The sequence below is a fragment of the Notamacropus eugenii genome, chromosome 1 (assembly GCF_028372415.1).
Source record: "Notamacropus eugenii isolate mMacEug1 chromosome 1, mMacEug1.pri_v2, whole genome shotgun sequence".
Lineage (NCBI taxonomy): Eukaryota > Metazoa > Chordata > Mammalia > Diprotodontia > Macropodidae > Notamacropus > Notamacropus eugenii.
Window position 1 is genome coordinate 653,320,691 of NC_092872.1, and position 7,779 is coordinate 653,328,469.

Consider the following 7,779-nt stretch of genomic DNA (forward strand, 5'->3'; position numbering starts at 1 on the left):
GCAGATCCCAGAAGAACATGTTAGAAAAGTATTTAAGTTTTTGAATGACTTTCAAGTAGAAGAGGCATTAAATTTGTTTTTTGACTCCACAGGGTAAAACTAGGAGCAAAAAGATCAATTTAATATTGGTTTCAGTATACATTTTCATTTAAAAAAATAGTTATTCAAAATAAGATGAAGTCGTGATGGATTCCTCCACCCCAGGCCCCAGAGTCACTGCAGACTGGAGGTCTTTAAATAATGGCTGAATGATCACTTGTGGGTAGATTGTAGTGATGATTTCATTTTGGCCATGGTTTAAATTAGAAAATTTCTGAATTCCCTTTCAAATATGAATTGTTTTTCTTTGAATCTAAGTCCATTAAAACATCAGCAAAAGGCAATCCATTTTCCTATATGATTGTATGTAAATAGTTTGCTTGGTTGTATATGTCACCTGCTTAGATTTTATTAGGTTAGATGATTTTTTGTTCTAATGGGTGCAGTGTAACTTAAAGGATTATTCTGATTTAAAATATTCAGGATAGCTGTTTTCTATTTACGGTTTTAATCAGGTTACCAAATGACTAATGTCTGGCATTAAATTCAGCATAATAATGGACGTTCAGTCTGCCTGTTTTGGAGCGGATCTCATTGAAATGCTTCTAGGAATGACTGGAAGTGTGTATAAATAATACTATAAATATTTGTCATATTCCATCCCCCCAACCTAAATCAAATATCTTGTTGACTAAAATGAAATTCATTGAGCAGTGGGGGTGCTTTGGATGAATAAGTTCAGAAAAGAAAATAGCATTTATGTTCCTTAGCTCCCAGGCATGGAATAGTAGCGAACTAATCAAAAAATAATAGGACGTTTTAGTATTCTCATGAGATAACTGGGTAACTTCATGTCACTCATTGTATTCAATGGAAAATTGATTACTAAAAACTGCATTAGATCTTATTTTGGGCAAAGTTGTGGACTGGTGATTTCATTTGTGTAGGGAACTACTGGTATGGAAATTGCCTCCAATCCAGCAGCCCCCTATGGACTTGAAGAACTGGCTAGCATACTCAGTGACTAAATCACTTACTGATGCTCATAGCACTCTATGTGTCAAAGGCAGGATTGGGACTCATTTTCCTTTCTCTGAGATCAGTCCTTTTTCCAGTCTACCAATTCCTCTCATAAGATTTCATAACTCTTTTTAATAATTCTGCTGTGTGCCTGTGGATACTTAGAGGTTTAGAGGAGGGAAGACCTGATTTAGGTAGGTTGTCTGCAATTCATCTTGTACCTAATGACTTATTGACAACTGTTGGAAATTCAGGAAGGGAAAGAATACTCCGGCCTTTAACAGAACTGGTGGAAACATTTAGTAGTTCTGGTAGAGAAACATATTTCCCCTTAGAGTTCTGCGCTCCAGTGTTTATAACAGGGAAAGACTAGAATCATATATCTTAGAATTGGAAGGGACCTTAGAGGTCAACTAGTCCAGTCTTCTACTTAATGTAGCAATCTTTTTTTACAACAAAGTGACAAGAAAATAGCCTGGCATGGGATAGCGGAGGGAATACTGGACTTGGAAACACAAGATTTGGAATCCTATGAAATGTGCCTTTGCTACTTACTGGATACATGACTTTGGGCCAAATCATTTAAGCTTCTTCAGCCACAAAACTGAACCAAGGCTGTTGTGGAGATCAAAAGAGATAATGTATCTAAAGTGTATTGTTGGCTTTAAAGAAAGAAATATATATTATGTATATATATATATGTATATATATATATATATATATACATATGCATAAAACTAATATCATTAACCTTCCCAGAATTTGATTATATAGCTTCTCTTGAAGTATTTCCACCAAGTAGGAGCTAAGTATTCCATGAGATAATCCATTCCACTATTGGACAGTTTTAATAGTGACAAAGTTCTGCCTATATTGAGGTTTCCTGCAGCTTGCGATTCTTCTCCAAGTTCAACTTTCTACTGAACTATGTTGAAGAAGTCTGTTCTGTCTTTCAAATTGCAACTTTTGAACATTCAACACAGTTTTTGTTTCTCTTAGTTTCTCCCCCTGAGGCTAAATATTCTTAGCAATTTCAACCATTTTTTTTCCTGTGACTTGGTTTTCTTGTCTATTTGCCATTTTAGTTGCCCTCCTCTTGATACACTTTCTTTTGTTTATTTTTTATTCATATTTGTTCAGGTCTGTAATTTCATCAGTGCAGTACCAATGCTCATCCCCTACATGGAAACTCCACCTATCCATGAGGCTCATCAACTATCTATATCTTAAAGTCTTAGAGTTGCCTGTGATTGAGTGGTTAAGCGAGTATTCCAGGATCACACAGATAGTATACATTAGAGTCAGTGCTTGACTCCTGGTCTTTCTGATCTTAGAGTGGCCCTTTCTCACTAAGATAACTCAAACTTTATGTTGGTAGTAAAGCTGAAAGCATCCATAAAAAGAACAAACATTTAAGACCTGATCATTATTTTAAAAGGAATAATCTGAATGGAATAATGAAACCGACTACTTATAATTAACTCCTTATTTGGAGCTTGATAGCTTTGCAGTAAAGCAGCTCTTGTACTCTAAGCTGCTTATTGAGTATGTCATATGAACATTTTGAAGACGAGAGAGAGAGAGAGAGAGAGAGAGAGAGAGAGAGAGAGAGAGAGAGAGAGAGACTTCAGAAAGCATCTGATGTAATACATAATCATTCTTTCTCAGCTTTGGGTAGAGTAGAGATCAAGTAAAGAAAACTGAAATGCATATTCCCAGACATGATCAATGTATTAATTTGTTTTTCTTGGTCATACATATTTCATATGGGGGGGCACTTTTATTCTGAATCAAGAAGAAAACTATTAATGATTGGTGGGCAATGGTAGATAGACTAAAAGAGAATCAATTAAGCATTTTTTAAATACACAGAAGGAAAAAAAGGGGCGGAGAAAGGAACAAATATAAATTCTCCAGATTAACAGAAAAGGAAATAGAATATTTAACCCCATTTTAGAAAAATAAATTGAATAACCCATGAATGAGTTTCCTAAAAAAATCCCCAGGACCATCAGATGCATTTATAGGTTAATTTTGCCAAACATTTAAAGGACAATTAATAGCATATAAACTATTTGAAAAAAATAGGTAAATGAGTTCTATTAAATTCCTTCTATGATACAAATATGGGTATGATACCTAAACCAAGGAGAACAGAAAAAGAAAATTATAGATCAATATCTGTAATGAATATTAATGCAAAAATATTAAATATAATACTAACAAGGAGATTATAGTAACATATCAGAAAGATCATACACTAAGACCAGCAAGGATATATACCAGGAATGCAGAGCTGTTTCAATATGAGGAAAATGATAAGCATAATTGAACATTTCAATAAAAAACAACAAAATCATATGATTATATCAATTGATGCAGAGAAAACCTTTGATGAAACACAACACTCATTCCCATTAAAAAGACTAGAAAGCATAGGAATAAATGGAACCTTTCTGAAAATGACAAGTACTATTTATGATAGTATTTATTGAAAATCAAAAGAAAGCATTATCTGTAATGAGGATAAACAAAAAAAACTTCCTAACAAGATCAGGGTGAAGCAAGAATGTCCATTCATACTATTGTTATTTAATATTGTACTAGAAAACTAGCTATAGCAATAAAACAAGAAAAAGCAATTGAAGCAATAAAAATAGGCAAAGAGGAGACAAAAACTATTACTCTTTGCAGATGATATGATGGTATACTGAGAAAATCCTAGATGCAATCTAAAAAAACTAATTGAAACAATTAACAACTTTAGCAAAACTGTAGGATACAAAATAAACCTGTACAAATCATTAACATTTCTAAATCTTTCCAATAAACCCAGCAGGAAGAGGTAGAAAGAGAAATTCCATTTAAAATAAATGTAGGTAATATAAAATACTTGAAAGTGTACTCTATGAAAACAATTATAAAACACTTTTTTTTTTTTGGAATTACTGGAGTAATTTAATGAGTGTTTACTAACATGTAAATTCTAATCACTCAGGAGTAATACCTGACCCCTTGCCTCAGACATGGAATTTGAATATTCAGTGGCTTGCCATCAATAACCTGTGTGACTTTGTCAAAGACTCCTAAGTAACATATGAACTTAAAAACGTTCAACAGGTCGAATTGGTTTAAAAAGACAACTCCTACTGGTTTATTTATGGCTTCCTTCAGCAGCTTGGCTGCCTCTTCCTAGTCATTCTGCTTGTTTTCTTCATAGGCATTTAAAGGAGACCTTCCTTGTTGGTCAATAATGTGTCTGTCCACTTCTGGATGGTTAAGAAGGATTTGTACTATTTCAACATGTCCTCCAACAGCAAAATGAAGGGGAGAACTGAGCTGTCCATTTAAGAGGTTTGGATTACACTTTCCTTTTTCTAACAGCCTGCAAGTAGCCTCAATCCGTACCAGCATACATAGTGAATAGGTGCCCAGTGGTCATTATCGAGCTGGTTTACTGAAAAACTATCATTGAGAAGGCAGTTCAGTAATTCTGAATCTCCTTCACAGGCACTTCGATGAAGAGGAAAGTCATCTACCCACTGATGTTCTTTGTCTTCTGTAAGTAACACTGCTCATGCTTCTCTGCCATTTTTCTTGCTTAGGAATCTGAATCTTTGAATAATCTGGAGCTCCAAGGCCCAAGTATAGATTTATTACCACTTTATCTACCCTGTTTGTATACTCGAGATCTGACCCAAATAAAGGGTTATAGATACAGTTATCTGCTTTTTCCAAGGCTAGCATTTTACTTTTTATTTCTAATGCACTATAGGCCATATGAAGGGAGCTTTCTGTCTGGCTGGGTTCAGTGGCATATGCTGGATTGATGACGTTAGTTTTTATCCGCGCAAGAGGAGAAGGTCGGAATAAAGCTGGAATGAAATGAGATTGGGCATGTTGCTCATCTAACCACTTATCCAGGGCTATTAATATTCTTGCTGTGAGAGCAGCAAAATGAGTGCTGGATTCACTACAGACTCACATGATGTCTTATAAACTGTAGAAAACTGGACATCCTGGACTATATGAATATTTAGTATTATCTTTGACAACTCATGGAACAATAAATAAAGATGCTTCTCTGCCCACTTTTTCTCCATCAAGAGGAAATTTCTTCATCAATACCACTCATTTTCCTTTGATACCCCGATTGTCAAGAAAAATTGGTTTGGTAGTTTCCACCACATAATCCAAAATGCTTTGTGTTATTTCACCACCATCCTGAAGTTTAGTTTCTAGTAAAACCTTCTTTCTTTTTTTCTTTTGTCCTTCAATGGGAACTTCAAGCAAAAAAATTTCATATGATTTAGCTCGTTATTCCCGAGAAGTGAAACTGGCAATATTCTTTGGATGAATGACAGTAACATATGCATCTTCTATATTTTCTGGATTTCCCATAACTCTGTGATAATTGAACTAGTCAGTGACCTCAGAGAAGGCTGGAGCAGAGGCCCCTTCTAGTTGTAGCTCAGTGACCTTAACGCATTCCACTTCTGCTGCAGACCTGAGCTGAGCGGGTTGGGTTCATAAAACACTTTTCACATAAATAAAGATGGATCTAAACAACTGGAGAAATATTAATTCTTCACAGGTAGGCCAAACCAATAGAATTCAAATGACAGTTCTATCTAAATTAATTTACTAATAACTCCCATACTAATCAAAATACTAAAGAATATTTTGTAAAGTAGAAAAATGATAATAAAATATATTCTGAGGACCAAAACATCAAGAATATAAAAGTAAAAAAAAAGTAGAGTAAGGGCAGCCTAGCAATATCAGATTTCAAACTATATTACAAAACAGTAATTATCAAAACATTCTTCTACTTACTAAGATATAGAGTGGTGAACTGGAAGAATAGGTTAGGTGCACAATACACAATAGTAAATAACCATATTAATCTAACATTTGATAAACTCAAAGATCCAAGCTTTGGGGGCAAGAACTCACCATGAAACAAAAATTGCTGGGAAAACTAGAAAGCAGTTTGGCAGAAACTAGGCAGAAACTAGCATCTTACATCATATATTAAGAAAAAATCAAAATGAGTCCATGATTTAGACATAAAGAGTGATATCATAAGTAAGTTAGGGGAGGAAGAGTTTATGGCCAAATGAGAGATCTCTCATCTCAAGAATGGGATATCTATCTCAAGAGACAGAGAGAATTACAGGGAGTAAAATGAATACTTTTTGATTATATGGTATTAAAAGGTTTTTGTCCAAATCAAAAAAGATGCAGCCAAAATTAGAAGAAAAGGAGGAAATTGGAAAAAAATATAAAAAATTTCTTTGAGCTTCATTTCTCAAATATGTAGAGAACTGAAGCAAATTTACAAAAATAATAGCAATTCTTCAATTCATAAATGGTCAAAGAATGTGAACAGGAAGTTTTCAGAAGTCAAAACTATTGTCAATCATATAAAAATGCTCTAAATCACTACTGATTAGAGAAATGCAAATTAAACTATCTCTGAGATACCACCTCATGATCTATCAAACTGAGAGAAAAGGAAAATGACATGCTGAAGGGAATCTGGAAAATTTGGGACACTAATGCACTGTTGGCAGATCTGTAAAGTGGTCCATCCATTCTAGAGAACAATTTGGAACTGTGCTTAAAGGGCTATTAAGCTGTGCTTACCCTTTGACCCAACAATACTGTTACTAGATCTGCACCCCAAAAAGATTTAAGAAAAAGGAAAAGAGTCTATATATACCAAAATATCTATAGGAGCTCTTTTTATGGTTGCAGAGAATTGGAAATTGAAAGGATGTTCATCATTTGGTGAATGGTTGGGCCAGTTGTGTTATACGATTGTGATGGAGAACTATTGTATTATAAGAAATGATGAAGGAGATGGTTTCAGAAAGACCTCAAAAGAATTTTATGAACTGATGTAAAGTGAAATGAACAAAACCAAGAGAACATTGCATACTGAACATACTGTATGTTGCACACTGTATATTATAATGCTGTAATAATGATCAAGTGCAAAAGACTTAGCTACTCTGTTTAAGACAATCGTCCAATACCAAAGGATTCATGATGAAAAATGCTATCCACCTCCACCCCCTCTGGTGTGAGAGAGAACTGATGAACTTGGAGTACAGACTGAAACACCCTTTTCCATTTTATTTTTCTTGCTTTTTTGAATTATGGTTAATATGAAAATGTGTTTAGCTGGTATCATACTGCTTATCTTCTCAATGGGTGGGAGGTACAATAGGAAGGGAGAATCTGTAGCACTGGCCTAGCTGTGTGATCACATTGGTCTCAGACAAGCTCCCCTGACAGTCTATGCTCTTATCAAATTGATAAGCAGATCTTGTCTCTTGCTGTGGCTCTTATTGCTCCCAACACAAAGACTTACAAGGTATATTCTGTCCCAGCTGCTGCTCTGACAATTTAGAATGGAAAACTTCCTGGTTTCAGATCCTGGGTAGAAGAATTCTTGCAGGCTATTCATGCATCCCTGGTGCATCCCATCTCATAACTATCTTTGCCTTCTGGCCTTGATTCCTTGAGGTGAAGAGAGCTTCCAACCACTCTGGTTTCCCCCAATTATATCACCCTTATGTTTCAGACTTTGTTTACCAGAGATTGGGCTGCTTTCAGGTTCACTGGCATGTCCCAGTCAGAACTCCGACAGCCTTCAGGGCATATTTACTAAAGCTATGCTGTTTTTGTTTGTTTTTGTGGGAGAACTGAATT

General features: G+C 35.0%; 1 pseudogene; it reads right to left on the reverse strand.

Moving 5' to 3' along the window:
* Positions 1–4,053: 4,053 nt before the first annotated feature.
* On the reverse strand, positions 4,054–5,501 carry LOC140519461 (krev interaction trapped protein 1 pseudogene; annotated as a pseudogene).
* Positions 5,502–7,779: the final 2,278 nt, after the last annotated feature.